Source organism: Lissotriton vulgaris, chromosome 2_1 (assembly GCF_964263255.1).
Source record: "Lissotriton vulgaris chromosome 2_1, aLisVul1.2, whole genome shotgun sequence".
Classification (NCBI taxonomy): domain Eukaryota; kingdom Metazoa; phylum Chordata; class Amphibia; order Caudata; family Salamandridae; genus Lissotriton; species Lissotriton vulgaris.
Window position 1 is genome coordinate 729,321,025 of NC_141687.1, and position 17,467 is coordinate 729,338,491.

General features: G+C 41.8%; 1 protein-coding gene across 4 annotated transcripts in view; it reads left to right on the forward strand.

Moving 5' to 3' along the window:
• The window catches only part of LMO1 (LIM domain only 1), a 534,498-nt gene that overhangs the window by 252,810 nt on the left and 264,221 nt on the right, over nt 1-17,467 (forward strand). The window contains exon 1 of one of the 4 annotated variants that reach the window (XM_086958675.1): nt 868-887. The exons of the other annotated variants lie outside the window; for them this stretch is intronic. The gene's annotated coding sequence lies outside the window, so the exon portion shown is untranslated. Of the gene's footprint in view, nt 1-867; nt 888-17,467 lie in introns of those variants that run through there. 4 annotated transcript variants of the gene reach the window in all.

Below are 17,467 nucleotides of genomic sequence, written 5' to 3' on the forward strand. Positions count from 1 at the left end.
AACACGGGCGAACACAAAAAAAAAAAAATTCGCGGGAATTCGCGGATTTTGCGGATTGCGAATCCGCAAATCCGCAAAATTCGCGGATTGCCAATCCGCAAAATCCGCTCATGCTTAATGCCGGGAAAGTTCAGAAGAACTGTGTTCCTGTGTTTACTCATATTGGTGAAACCCTTATATATATTTAAAGAAATGTATCAAATAGCTAACAAGGGGTTTAAGCATCACATTTCCCCAGGGGTTGTAAAAACAGGATCAACGAGTTAAAAAAAAATTGCAATGTGTTTTATGAATTTTAACTAGTTGGATTTGTTAGTTGTCACTTTTCCAAAATGTTACTTGACATTTTTAAATGGAACAAGGCAAATCTTTTTACCACTCACGATTCGCATAGTCCACTACCTCTGTGAGTCAAATTTTTTTTAAAGAACACTTTTCTGAATGTTCAAGTGTTATGAAGCAGTAATGTGAGGCCCCTTAAACCCCCTTAAAAACCCTGCAGTCATAGCAGTAGCAACATTAGTGTAAAAATGGATGACTGGAAACTGAAACTGAACATTCGCTCTCCAGATACCATTTCTTCGTGCAAATCGCGTATCAATCCATGTAGCAGAGACAGGCTGGCCAACGACTTTATGACACTGGAATATGCCAGAAATAAATGAGAATGAAAACATTTGCTAATAGAAACACTCGTTGAATGTTTCAGTTTTTATGGCATTCTGATCTAATTTCGAACTATGCACACAGATAATAATTTCAGTAAACATAGATAGATATTGGTGAAAGAAATGTCAAAAATAATGGCCTAAGTATATTGTTCCTTTTTAGGGTTGAAGGTACCTGCATAAATTGCAACATGTGACCCAGATGCTTCAGTAAAAAAGGTCAGTTGCATTTTTTTTTTTAGAAAAGTACAACTTGTATTAGATTGTACCATGAGAGTATAATGAATTTATTAGGTGCAAACTAGTGCGTTTTGTGTTTTCAAAAAGGTACAGTTCTGCTTAAGTTTGAACTAGTTCCAAGTGACTACTTTTCTGGTCTAGCGCAGCATCAAATATTTGAAAATAGATTGTTGTTTTTGTATTTCATCTAATTAATTACTTTTGCTTGTTGGCAACCATGACCAGCAGGAGATTTATAATATGGAGATTATACGCCTCATTTATAAACAGCAGTAGGTGATTCAATGCAGTTCTAGAGAACTGAAATGGATATGGCTTCCTCAAGTCAGTAGCCATGCCTTCTTTAATGAAGTTGCACTTTAATTAAACATTATAGGCTTCTCAAACATCCATCAATTTTGCTGGAAATAAGTTTAGACCGAAGTACAGGTAGCAACGTTTGGCATGTGAGTGTCAGTTCATGAAAATAAAGTTTACAAATGTATGGTTCTTATTTCTCGTTAAACATACAGAAAGAATGTGACAGCATCAAAATGGTGATACTGAATAAAGACGCCCATATCCTGAGGTATATGATTGTAATTGAAAGTGGGGAGAGGGATCTAGAGATCTTCTGGCCAAAATCAAAGCCTGTACCTCCTAAAGTTGGGCAGAATAGAGGTTTTCAAAATAAATCGAAATGTGACAGGCTTTTGAAGTAATTCGTGGTACACTACCAGAAAGCCTATTTACAGCAGTCTGTGCCAGTATGTGAGAGTGAATGTAGAAGAATTCTGTCATTTAAGAGCGTTTATTGAACTGAGAGAAGCGTATCCCAAGAAGTGGCATGTCGTAAGCGATTTTAAAAAACTCACCTACACCTACATGCTTCTGTAGAGTACTCATGTCTTTCTGTGAAAAATGCAAAACTCGCCAGCTTCAATGCTGATCATGCACAAAATACACTTTTGGTCCTTTTCCTCTCCTATTCAGATGAAGACTGCTAACTTTTCCAAACAATGGTAATTTGGATATAAAATGCATTGCCACCATTTCTATCTCTCCAAAATTGGCAGATCCTTAGTCAGCGGGCTTCTAAAGTATACGTAGTGCACAAGGGGCTGTTTACTGAAAGCAGATTGGTATGATTGATGGTTAATCTTGAAGACCAGCCTCTACTTAATGTACAAGACCTTGAACTGAATGGTTTATTAATGATCAGCAGTTTGGGTGATCAGTTGCATACTAGTAGTGCCTCTCCTGGTGGCTGCATTTTTAACCACTTGGGTAACAGGCGCAAGTAGCATCGAAGCCCTAGCTTCAATCTTTAGAATAATCAATGCGTGCTGTGACAAGGGCGGAGGGCAGTATGCACAGTTGAATGGCGCCACACATAATAGAGATTTTACAACTGTCTTAAACAATGTAATTGGAATTAAACTTTTGAGAAGGTAGCAACCAAAGTGTTAGGTGCACATATGTGCTAGAAAACAGTTCTTAATTTGTAAAAAATATAAGTGTTGGTGCCCAAAGTTCTTTTCAGAAGATCATGGCCAGTTCTATGGAATGTCAGGGTTCCCAACATCAATGCTGGATAGTCTTGATTCCACTTTAGGCCTCTTTAATCCTGCAGGTTCTTATTATCACTACTTTCTCCCTTTGTAACTGATACTTATGGGCATATTTTGATGTTGGGCTGGAAACGGGACTGACCTACCTCCTAATCCCGATGTGACCGCACATGGTGTGGTCGCATAATCTCATTCCTCCATGGGAGCCCGTGTTACGGCTGTAAATGGCAATAACACAAGCCCCCATAGAGGGATGGGAGTCTGTGTTCATCCCTGCACCCCACGGCAGGCACCTCAAGGTGCCTGCCACAAGGTGCAGGGATAGACAAGGGGAACCTTTGGCGCCCGCTTAGCCCCCAACCGATGCAAAAAATAGAAGGGGACCACCCTAGGGGCCCCCAAATACAATTTCCGACTGGGTCGGAAAGGCCAGCATGGAATCCCTGCCGGAAACTGTGCATCGTAATACATAAGGCAGAAACTCCTTCCATTTGGATTACGGGCTGATCTCCAAATGGCAGACGGGCTCCTGGAGCCTGTCGGAAGCCCGCCGGAATGACCGTCCGGTGTCGATTCCGACCGGCTGCAACATAATCAGCCGGTCGGAATTGAAACTGAAGATGAATGTTGAAAAACAAGGTCAGAGGCTTTCCGACACTCATCGTAATCAGCCCCTAAGTCTTTCTCTTCCTCCTTCTTTTTCCTATTTGTGAATTCTTTTTGTCTTGCTCTGCAGCAAACTCTTGTTGAGAAAATTAAATGCTTGTCCCCAAAAGTATGTGCCGAGGGCCCAAACTGCAACTACAAGCTCTAATTAAGCACTGGAAAACAACATTATACGCATTCATACAACTAGAAAGGAAGCTTGTTTTGGCAAAATGCTGTCAGGATCGGTAACAATCTCTAATATTGATATCTTTAATAGTAAATACATATTTAAAGTTGTAGGCCGTCATTTATGAGGAAAGTGGCAAGCACACACCTGTGGATTTGCAGCTACATGTGGCTGCAGTTTCTCAATCAGTCCGCGACGTATGCCTGGAAAGGTGTGCCAGGTGCTGCTTAGGGACTATCTTGTAACTATTCGCAAGGATTCCTGTTCCCTCTGTACAGAGTTTTCCATAAAGGACAATCCCACACATGGGGAATACGAGGCCTGTACACATTTTCTCTTATTTGTTTGCTTCTGGAGCAAGGCATTTTTCCCCACAGAGAAAGCTCTTCCCCTCACCTCTACTAAATGTGGAGTAGATCCATTCACCTTTCCACCCTGCAAGGGGATTTACTCCTGTCCTTTGTTTTCCAGGGTGGAAAGGGGACACAGAGAAATTCAGGAATGCCCACAAATTTGGTTGTGTGCATTTCCCAATTTCCATGTCAAACCAGCCCTTGGAATGCCCACTCTCCTTCCACCCCCTTCCCCACCTCCCATGAGTGGAGCTAACACGCCCTGGTTTCTCCACACTTATGGCGGAGAGATGCACACTCATAACTCCATGTAAGCCTTCCAGGAATCTCTCTTTGTGGATGCCCTGCAGATTTAGAAAAGGGATATTCTGTTGTAATATACCTTTGTGAACTATCCCCATATTTTAAACAAAAAGAGAGCACGTGCCATAGTATAGGCAACACTGTATGAAGTCACACATATTTCACCAACAGCTGTGGCTTAAAGGTTTTACATTTAGAGTATCCAAGAGAACTATATGCCTGAGAGTGGCAAGTTTGTGAAAGATTTGGAACAATTTATTGTGGAATCCCTCACCTAAATGTGAAATAAACAGTGAACCCGTTTCCAGGGAATGAGAAGGAGCTTATTAAACTCTCCTTTATTCACAATCACAGTAAATGCAACTGCCTCTCCTTCTTGTGAGTCAAATATTTCTGATGTGGAAAATTGTGAATATGGTGTCTATTACAGTACTACCAGAACTACATTTACATGCCCTTGAGGTACCAAAAATGTTCACACGTCTGTGCTGGCAGCAGCCTATTTGGGGACATCACTAATACTACATCAAAAACGAAATCCCCATTTAATCACAGCTTGATGTAGTTAACATATCAATGGCTGATTTGGTTATTGTCACTGCTGTGAGCTGAAAGTCTACATCTCACAATGGTACTATAGTCATGCACATGTCACACAGTATAACGTTGGTCTGCAGTGTCACACATGATAGTGCAAACAAAGGTATTGAAGTGTGAAGTAGTTATTCGGAAAGTTGTAATCAATTAAGGGCCTTATTATGAGTTGGCGGTGGGGGAATGAGACCGCCCCTTTTCCGTACCGCTGAACTCATGTTTGAACCACCTGCCAGATTTGGAGTTTTCTCCTCTCTAGCGGGATGTTTTTTGACGTTCCTACGGTGGTACATATGAAATAGGCACCGCAATGGGAACGTCCAAATCAGTACCTGCACGGCATGGACTGCTGCAGTCCATTTCATGCAGGTACTGGTGTGAATGCATCCAGCTAGTATGAGGCCAAACAAATTTTGAGAAACTTTTAACAGCACTCCTGTGGGATAGTAATTCTAATATTTAGGGCAGGAGTTATAAACCCTCAATATACCACACTCTACTAGTAATAGAGTATTCCAAAGGAAACAAATGACAAGGTTATATTCAATGGGGATTTTCAAAGGAAGTTTCAAAATATAGTCCACTTATTATGTTTTCTTCAGTCTTTATTTTTTCAATTCCATAAAACAGATATTCCCAGCAAAAATAGAGATCACCAACACGTGTTTCGTCCTACACAAGGACTTTTTCAAGGCTGGAAAAAATACAAACAATATACAATGTGACAATAAGTTAAAAAATATATATACATTAGTGCATCTATACATATTTACATTGCCTAGAGTCTACGTGACACAGTACCACACCTGATGTTATATTTTATCGTGTGATACATTTTCTCACATTATGGCATGTAATATAGTGTAGACTATTTACATCATAAAACAGAAACATCCCGGATACCAAAGGGATATCTTTCTAATGGGGGTGGATCCCCGTGGGCCTAAGAGCATTGATTATAGCACATATTGTCCATATATACAGTTAAAACATATATATATATACACCCACCATGAACACGGCGAACTGAGATATGAATTGAGCATCACGTTTGAACAGAATAAGCCGTGATTTGGCAATGAAGCATAATGCCAAATCACGGCTTATTCTGTTCAAACGTGATGCTCAATTCATATCTCAGTTCGCCGTGTTCATGGTGGGTGTATATATATATATGTTTTAACTGTATATATGGACAATATGTGCTATAATCAATGCTCTTAGCCCCACGGGGATCCACCCCCATTAGAAAGATATCCCTTTGGTATCCGGGATATTTCTGTTTTATGATGTAAATAGTCTACACTATATTACATGCCATAATGTGAGAAAATGTATCACACGATAAAATATAACATCAGGTGTGGTACTGTGTCACGTAGACTCTAGGCAATGTAAATATGTATAGATGCACTAATGTATATATATTTTTTAACTTATTGTCACATTGTATATTGTTTGTATTTTTTCCAGCCTTGAAAAAGTCCTTGTGTAGGACGAAACACGTGTTGGTGATCTCTATTTTTGCTGGGAATATCTGTTTTATGGAATTGAAAAAATAAAGACTGAAGAAAACATAATAAGTGGACTATATTTTGAAACTTCCTTTGAAAATCCCCATTGAATATAACCTTGTCATTTGTTTCCTTTGGAATACTCTATTACTAGTAGAGTGTGGTATATTGAGGGTTTATAACTCCTGCCCTAATTATTAGAATTACTAGCCCACAGGAGTGCTGTTAAATGTTTCTCAAAATTTGTTTGAATTCATGTGACACACATCCAGTGTGTACTGACGGCACCTTTAGGTGGTAGGTGCCTTGAGTCTCTGTAGCACCCTATCGGTTGAAACTTTTTCTTATAAGAAATAGATTATTTGATGTGTACTAATTGTAGAAATAACAAGATTGTTTTGCAGAGTGTTGTGCGGACGTTTCCCTTTGGGAACACTACTACCTATCTTTCGTGAAAGCTAGTATGAGGCAGTTTCCACACTGCCACACTTTTCATGGCGGTTTGCACCGCCATGAAAAGTATGGTGGTGAGGAAACTCAAAATATGTTTGCTGTGGCAGCAGCGGCCCAACCAAGCAAATTGCAGCCTCAGGACCACCGTGCAACCACCAGGGAACAGTTGCTCCCTGGCAGTTGCGCTTGTCCCAGGGTAGGCTGGGTCCTCTAAACAAGGAACAATGTGTAAACATAGGAAATATCTGGCTAAATTAATAAACGACTAAGTGGACAGTGAGGGAGCAATCATAATTACATCTAAATGTGTACTAAATGCTTTCTTTCATGTTGCTATCTTTTCTCAGATGAAATAAGTTCTCCAGTTTAAGCATTCGAAAATCTTGCAGCTCTTTTACGTGGTTCTTCAGATAAGAGTTATTACCTCATAATATTCAAAACTAGTTTTGTTTAGATAATACGGCCACCTCGACATGAAGTGATGAAAGTCATGTTTGCATCATTGTGACAGCAGCATTAGCTGAACGTTTTAATGGTAATTTCTATTGTAGTGGACATCTAAAGAAATAAAAAGGAGGTTACCCTTAATTACTAAGGTACGTGTGAGAAACATGAGTATTTCAGAAGCTGGGAAAGAGATAATGAAAATGTTTCTACTGATGTGTTTTGTGAGACAAATCAAGGACATTGACTTTTGTCTCCTTTGAAGGTTCAGACGAGACAAATAATGGTATTGTGGACGGTATAGTGTAGGATAAGATTATAATGAATACATAGATTTAGCCCACAAAAGAATCAGAACTCCATAAAAGTCAGTCTACGAGAGCTGATTGGAAGCAACATGTATAAGAGGATATTGTACATTTTGAAAGCCTTTGGAGCGCTTTATTAAATTGTCCCACAAGGTATCACTAAAAAAAAGATGCAAGATCGTTAGCCTTCTTTAAATGATCTTGCTCATCCACTGAGAATTTTGGGAAACAGTGTTATCAAAGATTTCTTTGCCTGTGCTATATGATGCTCTTGCAGGACATATTGTTGAAAGGAGAAACAATGCAAGTAAATACTAAGTATTTTGCTAATCAACATTCCATAGTAGAGAGGGATGATGGAGAAAGCACTTCTTTTTGCAGATCTGTTTGTATGGGAATGAGTAGTCCTTACTTCTCAAGTCCTTAGGACTGTTTGTATCAGTCCCCAGGATTAGCAATAATGTTCTTTTTTGCTACTATCCCGACAAATTGCCATACTACATTGCCACACCAACAGTTGAATATGTTATTGGACACCACGATGAACCTAACATTGTACATGAGAAACATGTACCTTTATGAGAAATGTTGTGAATGAGTGAGTACATGAATAGCCGCAGCAAACCATTGAAGGTTTTTTCTACCAGTACAAGCTTTTCATCTCTGGCAGTAACACAACTTTAAGAAGGAAATCATCTCTATGACTTGAAATTGCCAAATACAAGAAAGGATCTACCTTGAAATACTTCTTCCAAGCCCACGCAAGTAAAGTGTGGAATTTCCCCCCAAGAACTGTATCCCTAACCAGTTTGTAAAAGAGTTCACGAAAAGCCTAAGTAACTATTATTCACCAGCTATAGGATGGTTTGTGGCCTTATCCATGCACAGGTGAATTCTGAACAAATATTACACTGACTTGTTTTACAGTGTAACAGTAAAATATCTGGCAATTACTTATATCAACTATGCTTTCTTGGACTATACTATCTTCAGTTGATGCTAAACCATCGGGGATATTTACAACGCAATATCGAAGCGAAGTGTTACACCAAAATTGGTAACGCTGTTCGTCAACATTTTTTAAAAACAGGGATGTGCCATATTTACAAAAATACGGTGCACCCCTATGTTTTCCCTAGTGCTGGCACAAAATAAATCTGTCTAGCGCCAGTGCAGGCACCCTTGCGCCGTGTTGCAAGGGTGCCTGTGATGAAGGGGGGATTGGTTATGTGCAGGAAGGGACATCTTCCTGCACTTAAATAATCTTGAAAAGCAATTTGCTCTTTGTATGTGTGCTGCAGAATGGACGTCATCCCCTGTGCTGGTACTCACAAAATGCTGCCTTGTGAAATGTACAACATAGTGCCACGGTTGAGTTGGTTTGAATCATACTTTCCCAGCACAAATTATGTGTAGACAATCTCATAAAGGATCCTACACAGTAGACGTGTGCTGTGTGTACACATTTGTGCATGACAATAGAATAAGCATAAACTCAAACAGCTATATGCACATATATTCGTAACAAAAAGATAAACACAACTTATCAAACATTGTCAGGCACTAATACGTCTACAGCTGTATGTAGAAACATTGATCACAAAAGAAATGAAAAGTTGGATTTGTATACAGTGCATCAGCTCTTGGTTAACCCCTTCGCTGCGACGGGAATTCCGCCGCAGCGCTAAGGGGGCGGGTGGGCCGAGCGGTGCTCGCATGCTCGTGACGGAGCCGCTCCGTCACGAGCCGTGGTTGAGCTGTGCTCATGGCGGAGCGGTTCCGTCATGGCCCCGCCCGCTCAATGGAACGTCCAGCGCAGGCGCGGAATTCACGCCGCGCAGGCGCGCCGAGCGGGCCATGACGGAACCGCTCCGTCATGATCACAGCTCAACCGAGGCTCATGACGGAGCGGCTCCGTCATGAGCATAGAAAGGGTTAAAAAGATATAAGCGTGGCTTAAATCTGAGCTGGGGAGGACGGTTGAAGAATTGGAATTGGCAGGCTGTAAATAGGTTACTCTCCAATAGAAAATCTATTGGGTTACTTGTTGTATGTATTCATATTTGTTCCCATATTGGGCCAGGTTATATGTAATGGATGTAGCAGCCCAGGCCAAGTGAGGAGATGTGGGCAACCCCTCATCTTCAGTGATGAGTGTGCAGTGCACTGCAACAAACATGAAATGCATCTTTTCAGGTGAAAGGAACGTATCCCCTTGTTTGCACCTACTTCAAGAAGGTTATAATAGTATTTTGATGCAAGCCCAATCTGGTTATCTTAGTACATCTGGCCTGGCATCAAAACCTATGCGTGATCCACCTCAATAGCACAAAGTTGGGCAAATCTGTGTTTGCACTGAGACAAGAGCAAAACACGCTTTGTTTCAAATAGTAGATAGCGGGCAACGTTTTGTGCTAGTTTGTGCCGCATTGCTTCACATTGTGCAGTCACAAAACTCAAGTAAATCTGGGACACGGACTTATGAGCAGCTATGAAAGGTCCCTGGCATCCTCTGCTAGGACTACAGCTCCCTTACTGCTCCTCTCATTCATTTTCGACTTCTTGATGTGCCCTAAACAAAATCAATGTCGAGGTATGTTATATGTTATGTTATGTTATGTTATGTTATTTATGGGTTTTCTATAGCGCAACGGCTACTCCAAAGGAGTGTCCCGGCGCTTTGTGCTCCTGACCCAGAAAGGAGACTGAAAAACATAACAACAATAAAAAGGAAAACAGAACCCAATGATAGAGAGAGTCTAACCAGAAAATAACCAAGTCTTTAAACCCTTCCTAAAGGCAAGCAGATTAGATGTGGACCGTAAGGACAGCGGTAAAGAATTCCACAACTGAGGGGCCAGGAATCTAAAGGACCGACCACCCGCACGAGCTTTCTTGATACGAGGAACTACAGCAAGTGCCAGTGACTCCGATCTTAAGGATCGTGTCGGCCGGTAAAAATCCTGCCTCTTCTGTAGATATTTTGCACCTGTAGCGTGCAGGGCTTTGTGGGCTAGTGTCAGGGCCTTGAACATTACCCTCTTCCGTATGGGGAGCCAATGGCTCAGGCAAGAAGAGAGAACTTCACTGACATCTCAATTCATCTTGTACAAAATAGGCATAATTGAATCCTTCCATTGACTTCTACATTATAATGTATTGTTGTTCCATTGTTCTAGTATGTTTTATGGACAATTGTACTAATACACCATTGTTTAACCTAAGCCTACATCGTAAGACCAAATTGTGAATATGAAAGTAAATATTCTTTTAGCATACTGGTTATTTTCCTCTAGATCTGAGGGAAACAAAATACATTTGCCAGCCTCCAAAGGTATGGCAACCTATAATGCAAACCTAGATAAAAAGCAAAGTTCTGTACTTGAGGAGGGGTTTGCAGTGCTGAAGTAACCTGAGAGGAACTGACAATAGGGATACGCTTCACAGGTAATGTTTTACATTCGAAAGAGGAAAGATGCTAAGTGAGGCTTACAAAGAGCTGGAAGTGGGTACTCTTCAAGGGTGATAAGGCAAGTGGTTGCTTATCCCTTGACGCCACGCTCATGGGCTATACTTTTCCCTCAGTAACAAAAAAACAATGCCTTTTATGAGAAATTAGAATAAAGCCTGGCCAAGAGACTCTGCATCCCAATTTGAATTCTTCTCTCTTGGGCCACACACCACCCCACCCTTGTATTTGGGTCTTGCGTTTCTTTACATTGCCTGGCCCAGTTTGTGATCACACGATTTCAGGGCACAATAAGTGGATTTTTTAATGCTTCATAAAACTCAGGCTGGCAGCAGGATGTGACTTGCCTCTAAAGGCATAGGATTCCACATAGAGCACCTCACTTGGATTTAGATTTGACTTTCAAATGGCCTTGCTAATGATAAATCATGAAAGACAATTATGAAGCCTAAAATAAGCGGTGATGCATAATTCTGTTTGCTTGATGTGTCAAAGGAGTGAAATAGATAGTGAAAACCGTCAGGTACTAAGTCTGTGTCACCCTTTCGCCCATTGATTTCAGGCTTTTGAATATGTATTGAGTTGCCTGAAAACTGTCAGAAGTATTCCTTTAATATAGTAGCATTCCATCACTGAAGTGCCCGTCAGTTTTGGTATTCATGAGTTAGAAATCGCGGGGACTGAACAATCAACTCCCTGCATAAATTGTTTCATTGTCTTGTGCTTTCAAACTGATGGCGGGCTCATAATTTATTGATTTTGGTGGAGTTTCTGCTTAAATTCATGATGCTTCTGCAATGCTCCCCAGCTTAGAATGAACCCTCGTGCTGCTAGATCTAGCAAATTGCTGTTTCGCGTGAATAATGGACCAGCAAGATTTCTTCTTTTCCCTGAAGGACGGTGATGCACTACTCATCGCGCCCTGTTTCCTTAGCTGTTTAAGACGCACATGTTGGGCAACTCTGACGACAACGAGAAAAAGAAGTGCCTTTATCCTTATAGCTGCAGGACTGAGTTATGGGAATTAATGTGGCGGTTACTGCCTGTTTACAAGGTGGACATTCTGCTTGAAAAATGACCTCAAGACTCCAAAACAGCAAAGACAAAATCAGGAAAGGGGAATCATAGTTTTCAATATATTGGCAAAATGCAGTTAAATAGATAATTATAAATAAAAATGGTTAAATAGGCATTAAGACATTTGGCGGTGGTGCAAAAAAGAAATGAAAAAGCCTCCGTGGCAGCAGGTCTATTAATCCCCATATTGAATCTGTCAACTGATATACATAGACCATCAGTGTATGCATGCGCAGGCTAGTCTACACACTGCACGTGCACAGAGGTAACACCATGCTGTTCGGTGTGCCTAAATCGCACCTTATCCCTTTCCAGAGCATTGGCCACACTGTAGCTTGCAAGACTCTGAAAATTTGACACGATCACATCCACGCTCAAAGAACTCCACAGGCTCCTCCTGCCTGCCCGCATCGCATTGCGCCTCACAAATCTGGAGCAGCATCCCCGTGCGGAATGGATGTCCACCCGACTCCAACTCAAAAAAGCTGAAACCTCTCTTTTTCAGATAATGTTTGATTGGTCCTTGCCTGTGCTGCGTCTGCTTGGCTGCTCCAGTTTGACCCGTCTCTGTCTGCTGTTGCCATTGCACTCCTCTCCTTGCATGCAGCGCTCCATTACCTTCTAAGTAGGTCTGTACTGTGATAACCCTTTCATACACACATACAACCTTACTAAACTGTGATATCATCTTCCACCCCGCTAAGCATCCCCCATATTCCTTACTTGTTTGATATCTGAACTCAGCACGTGCTCTCTGCCTCTGTTCCTTTGTTCCATGCAAAGAGCTAATCTCCACCTCAGGAATGGATCAAATCCAGGTTATGCAACAACCCTAAAAACATACTTTAAAAAAAATGAAAAAGATAAGTAAGACTTATATCAAATAAGTACTAATGTTTTGTAGTCATAGTTAAGACTGTTACAAAATAAAGATGACGACCTATCGGCCTGGGCTATCCTCATAAGAGAGCCATATGATATGTCTCCTGTTCTCCATTTTGCAGCATGTTTTATTTCCAACACAGGCGGTCATTTCTTTTTTAAAGTTAGCTCTCTGCACTCGCAGTGCTTGGCAGCAAAATGCACTACATCTATCTCTGTGTGTCACAATTTCGCTCCTTCCTGATGTCTCAACCTGCCACTTACGCCCAGTTTCAACCAGGCCAGCTTCTGTTCTGCAGCTACAGGATAAATACTCTTTCAAAGGCGAGCTTAGCCGGCGCGAGGGAGGCCCGTCCAAAGACCTAAGCGGGGATGCTTTTGCAAAGCTCAGAAAGCTTTCAACTGGGAAATACAAATGACGCAAACTAAAAGCGAGTGATTATATGTTGGAAGAGTTGCGGGCCCACACAAAACATCAAATGGAACACGCGAAAAATAAGTTAGACGAAACTATCAAAAGTTCCCTGTAAATCAGCCACTGCACAATTGAACTCCGAGAAAACCGGTTATTACATGGTGGCCGATAATCAGGGTGAGGCGTGTGTAGCCATTCTGTGCCATGCATTGGATGCGCCCTGTGGTAAGGAACGCATGTTGATTTATTGTCAACTGAACTGTACAGGGGCGGTCCCGGGTTGAAAGCAAAGAGGCCTGCATTCTGCGGGGACACGCGGGACTTTTTTTCATGATTTCTAATGTACCCTTGGTGTTCCATTGGCGCTGGGCATCTTTGTTGCTCAGGGTTATTTCCCCCCCACGTTTAAGTGGGCTGCTGTCTTGCCTGGCTTAAGCCAGCACGCACTGATTATACATCACGAGAGATCACGTACTGTTTTCATGGACGAATAGTAATTACCGGGTAATGGTTTAAAACATTTCCTGAAGGAACATAAAGCTGTTTTCTAAAAGTCAAGAGCACATTAAAAGGATTACCACGTAGATATGATTTTTAGATAACGCTAAAAGGGGTCCCAAATGGGCTTATGAAAAGGGATGCTATCTCTTCGATGGAAAGTGCACGGTCTGACAGCTTAGCATGCAAATAGGCCGCGCATATTGTCGTGATGAATGTGCGTTTTCCTCCACAAAGGAGGCCAGAAATCAAATGTTTTCGGGCTGTCTTAATAGCACCAGTTCTGTGAGTGTGCAGGCTTCTTGTAAACGCGAAGGGCCTTTAAGTCGTTGGGAAATAAACCTCTAAAACATTTCTGAGTGACAAGCAAAGTCCAGGGCCAGTTGTATCTGATGCACAATTCAAATGAAGCTCCACAGATTGATTATGTAAACATCTTCCACAATAGCACGTTTTTGAAGGTGCTATATTCATTATTAGGCCCCAAACATCAGGAAAACTATTACATTAACGCCTTCGATGCTGATGACGAGCTCAGCTCGTCATCAGCCACGGGTGGCGTGTGCTGATGACGAGCTGAGCTCGTCATGTAACGCGGTTTTTCGAAAAAAGCCGCACAGCGCAAAAATCGCCGCAGCAGCGATGCGGTTAAACAAGGTCATGCTAATGCAGTGACATTGAGGTGCACGCAAGATGTCCATAAACTCTGCTTTTCCTTCAGGATGTAGGTTAATGTTTAGTTTTTGGAAAGTTTCCAGGATCGCAGCTACCTTCAGTGCAGTCGGTGCAGTAGTACCGGGGCCGGGGCCAGGTCATATGAGTGGCCCGCTCTAGGACAAAAAGTAAAGCTAACTTTAGATATCCAACCAGAGCATATAGGGGATCATCTTCCTTGTTAACCTTCCTTTCCACACCACTGAAAGTTCAGCGACTGGTCTTGGGTACCGCACACAATACATCTTTTTTTGGCACCAGATATTTGAACAGCACCTTGAAATGGTGTTCTGCAGCTGGCACTAATAACCCGTGATTTTGAGTGCTCTCAGTACCAATGCAATGTTTCTGGCTCTACAAATGGCATCTTGCCTTGCCTCGCAATAAGACCACACATAGAGTTTCAGTAGCCAGGTACCCCATCCCCCTTTATGATGGCACCTACAGCTGCTACCTAGTATTACTGTAATGCAGCACCACCATGAGGGCAGGTGTCAATGGCCTTGAGATTCTCAATCCCAACAAAAAGAGAGAAACTTCTCAGCACCAGTGGTCGTGTGGTGTCTTGAAGTAAATGAATACAGTGTCATAAACCTTCACGTCGAGGTACTGAGGTTCAGAAACAACATTGACTTTTCAAATATTTTAAAGAAGATTGATGCAAACTCTTAAAAAAAGTTAATAATTAATGGGTAAAACCCCCAAAACAATGAAATTCTCTAGTTATAGTTTAATGAGCTACCTATAACTTGTGTCCCCACCATGCACTGCTTATGATCTCATAGGTCAAACAATGGAAGCATTTTTCTTAATGCATTCTATTTTTAACATGAAATATCATTGTCTACTAATATTAAAAGTGGAAGTTATCTGGGGGGTTATTCTATAACGGCAGGAGGATGCCTCTACCTATAAACTGAGGAAGAGTCTCTTATATTTTAGAAAAGGTATAGGACTGAAGTGGAGAGTTGAGGACAGAGAGGTGATAGGAGGCGAGTCGATTAATTTTTGTGCTATAAGGTCAGCAACCTATCAAGTGCTTTGTCTCTCACCTTCACATTACAGGGTGCCAGTCTGGCTTGGATCTGAACCATGGTCCCAAATAGGGCTCTTCCACTTTTGGAAGCCTTCAGGAGCATGAAACAGGCTTAGGGTGTGAACTCCTGCCAAAAAAGTTTGAATCTTTCGGCCTAGCAGGGGGAGATAGAATCCGGGCTTTTTAATTATCATAGAGTTCCTATTCAGGTTGCCAGCCATGATTGCTCTTCCTATTCTTTCCTCACTCATGAGGTGTATTTATACACAGTAGGCAATAGACATGCCTTTAACACCTTAGCAGCTATGGAACGTCCAGCTCCAGTGCTGGATGTTCCATTGCGCAGGTGCAGTTGGAACGTTCAACGGCCGACGGCAGCACTCCCAAGGTAGTGGTACCGTCGGCTGCCGAACGTTCGATGCACTTAAGGCGTTAAAAAAAGGTACCTAGCTTCTGCTTATGTCACCAAATTCCACTCATGGCCATTTGGCATTGTTTTTTACCCAAATGAGAACATCTCTGTCTTGCATTTGTTTCCATATGAATTACTAGGCCTTCACAAATAACCCCATTTTATGTTGTAAACACGAACAGCACCCTCTGGTTAGGTTTGGTGCTAGGTGTTGTGTATATGCCAACTGGACCACCTATAACACATACCATTTAGGTAGATTTATACCTATTTCCCCTGTTACTAGCATAAAAGAAATCATGAAACATGGTAAGGAACCTGCTGGTAAATTAGAAACTCCACCTAAGTAGAATTACAATAGGCACGCCAATGTCTTACACAACTTCTAGCATATATATTTCTAGGCACTGCAATTGAATGCAAAATGAGAGCACCTCTTTGGTCACTCTTAAGTGACACCAAAATGATTCCCACATAGGATCACAACAGCCTAACACTCTGCCAACCACACATTCTCCACAGTGTAACGTGCTACCCATTCGAAAATGCATGTTGGCACTGATCATCAGCGTTGTACAGAAATGTATAATACAGTACAATGCAATGTTACATACAAGACCACCAATGCAGGACGTTGTCTCCGAAAGAGCTGCATTTTGCTGGTAGTTGGCCTTTATTAAGTCTTGCAGCAGTTGTACTGTACATGAGGGCACATTATAAAGTGAACATTGTCTGCTTGACTGTGGATTTATTTCAGGCAACTTTCTCTTGAACAAACCAACCTCCACCTCTTTCACACCAACACCTCTCCCTCAAAATATGCATAACCTACACACTAGAGCAGAATAAGAAACTGTTACAGCAAAGTAGCGCTTTCCTTCCAATATGCTGTTGGATTCGCTACCCTGTCTAGTATACGCTTAGTGACTCTTGCACACACTAATCTTCATTTACCTCATGTGTGTTCCTAACTCCTTCAAAATGCTGTCTATGCCCTCACTGTCTAGAACAAAAAGAACAAATGATGGATGGAATGCTGAATAAATCAAAAATTCACCTTGGTCACAGATCTGGGTTTCATCCATTGGTTTTTGCTCAGCACGCCACCCCCTTTTGGATCCAGCCATATACGAATCAGTCTTGACCTTAGTCCCCTTGGGAACATTTCAGCCTGAACTTCCAGGCCGGACCTCTCTGGACCAGAAACAAGCATCCTGGGATCGGTTTTAGGGTATCAACTCTGAGTTATGCACAGACATGGGTCCTGTGCTCTTTATGCCATAGGATTCAAGTTAGCCTGACTGATATGGGGTGGTACACCAAAACCAGTCCCAAGATGCTTGTTTGCGGTCCAGAGAGTGCCTGGCCTGGCAGTTTGGACAAGGCTGTTCCTATGGGGAGCAGGGTTAAGACTGATTTGCATATGTCTGTGCCCCAACTGCAACGGCATGGTGAGCAAAACAGTTTGATTTAACACTTGTCTTTGACTGGGGGTGAATGGTTGATTTGTTTAGCATTCCAGCCATCATCTGTTCTTTTTACTCACTGTCTAGAAGACACTCATTTAAACTGCTAGATTTTCACGTTGCCTCCCATGGCCAGATCATCCTTAGGTTGCAGCTTGCTGATGGCTTAAAATATGATCTCATATTCCTACTCTCACTCTCCAAATCTACAATAGGTCCCTCTTCATTTTCTCAGC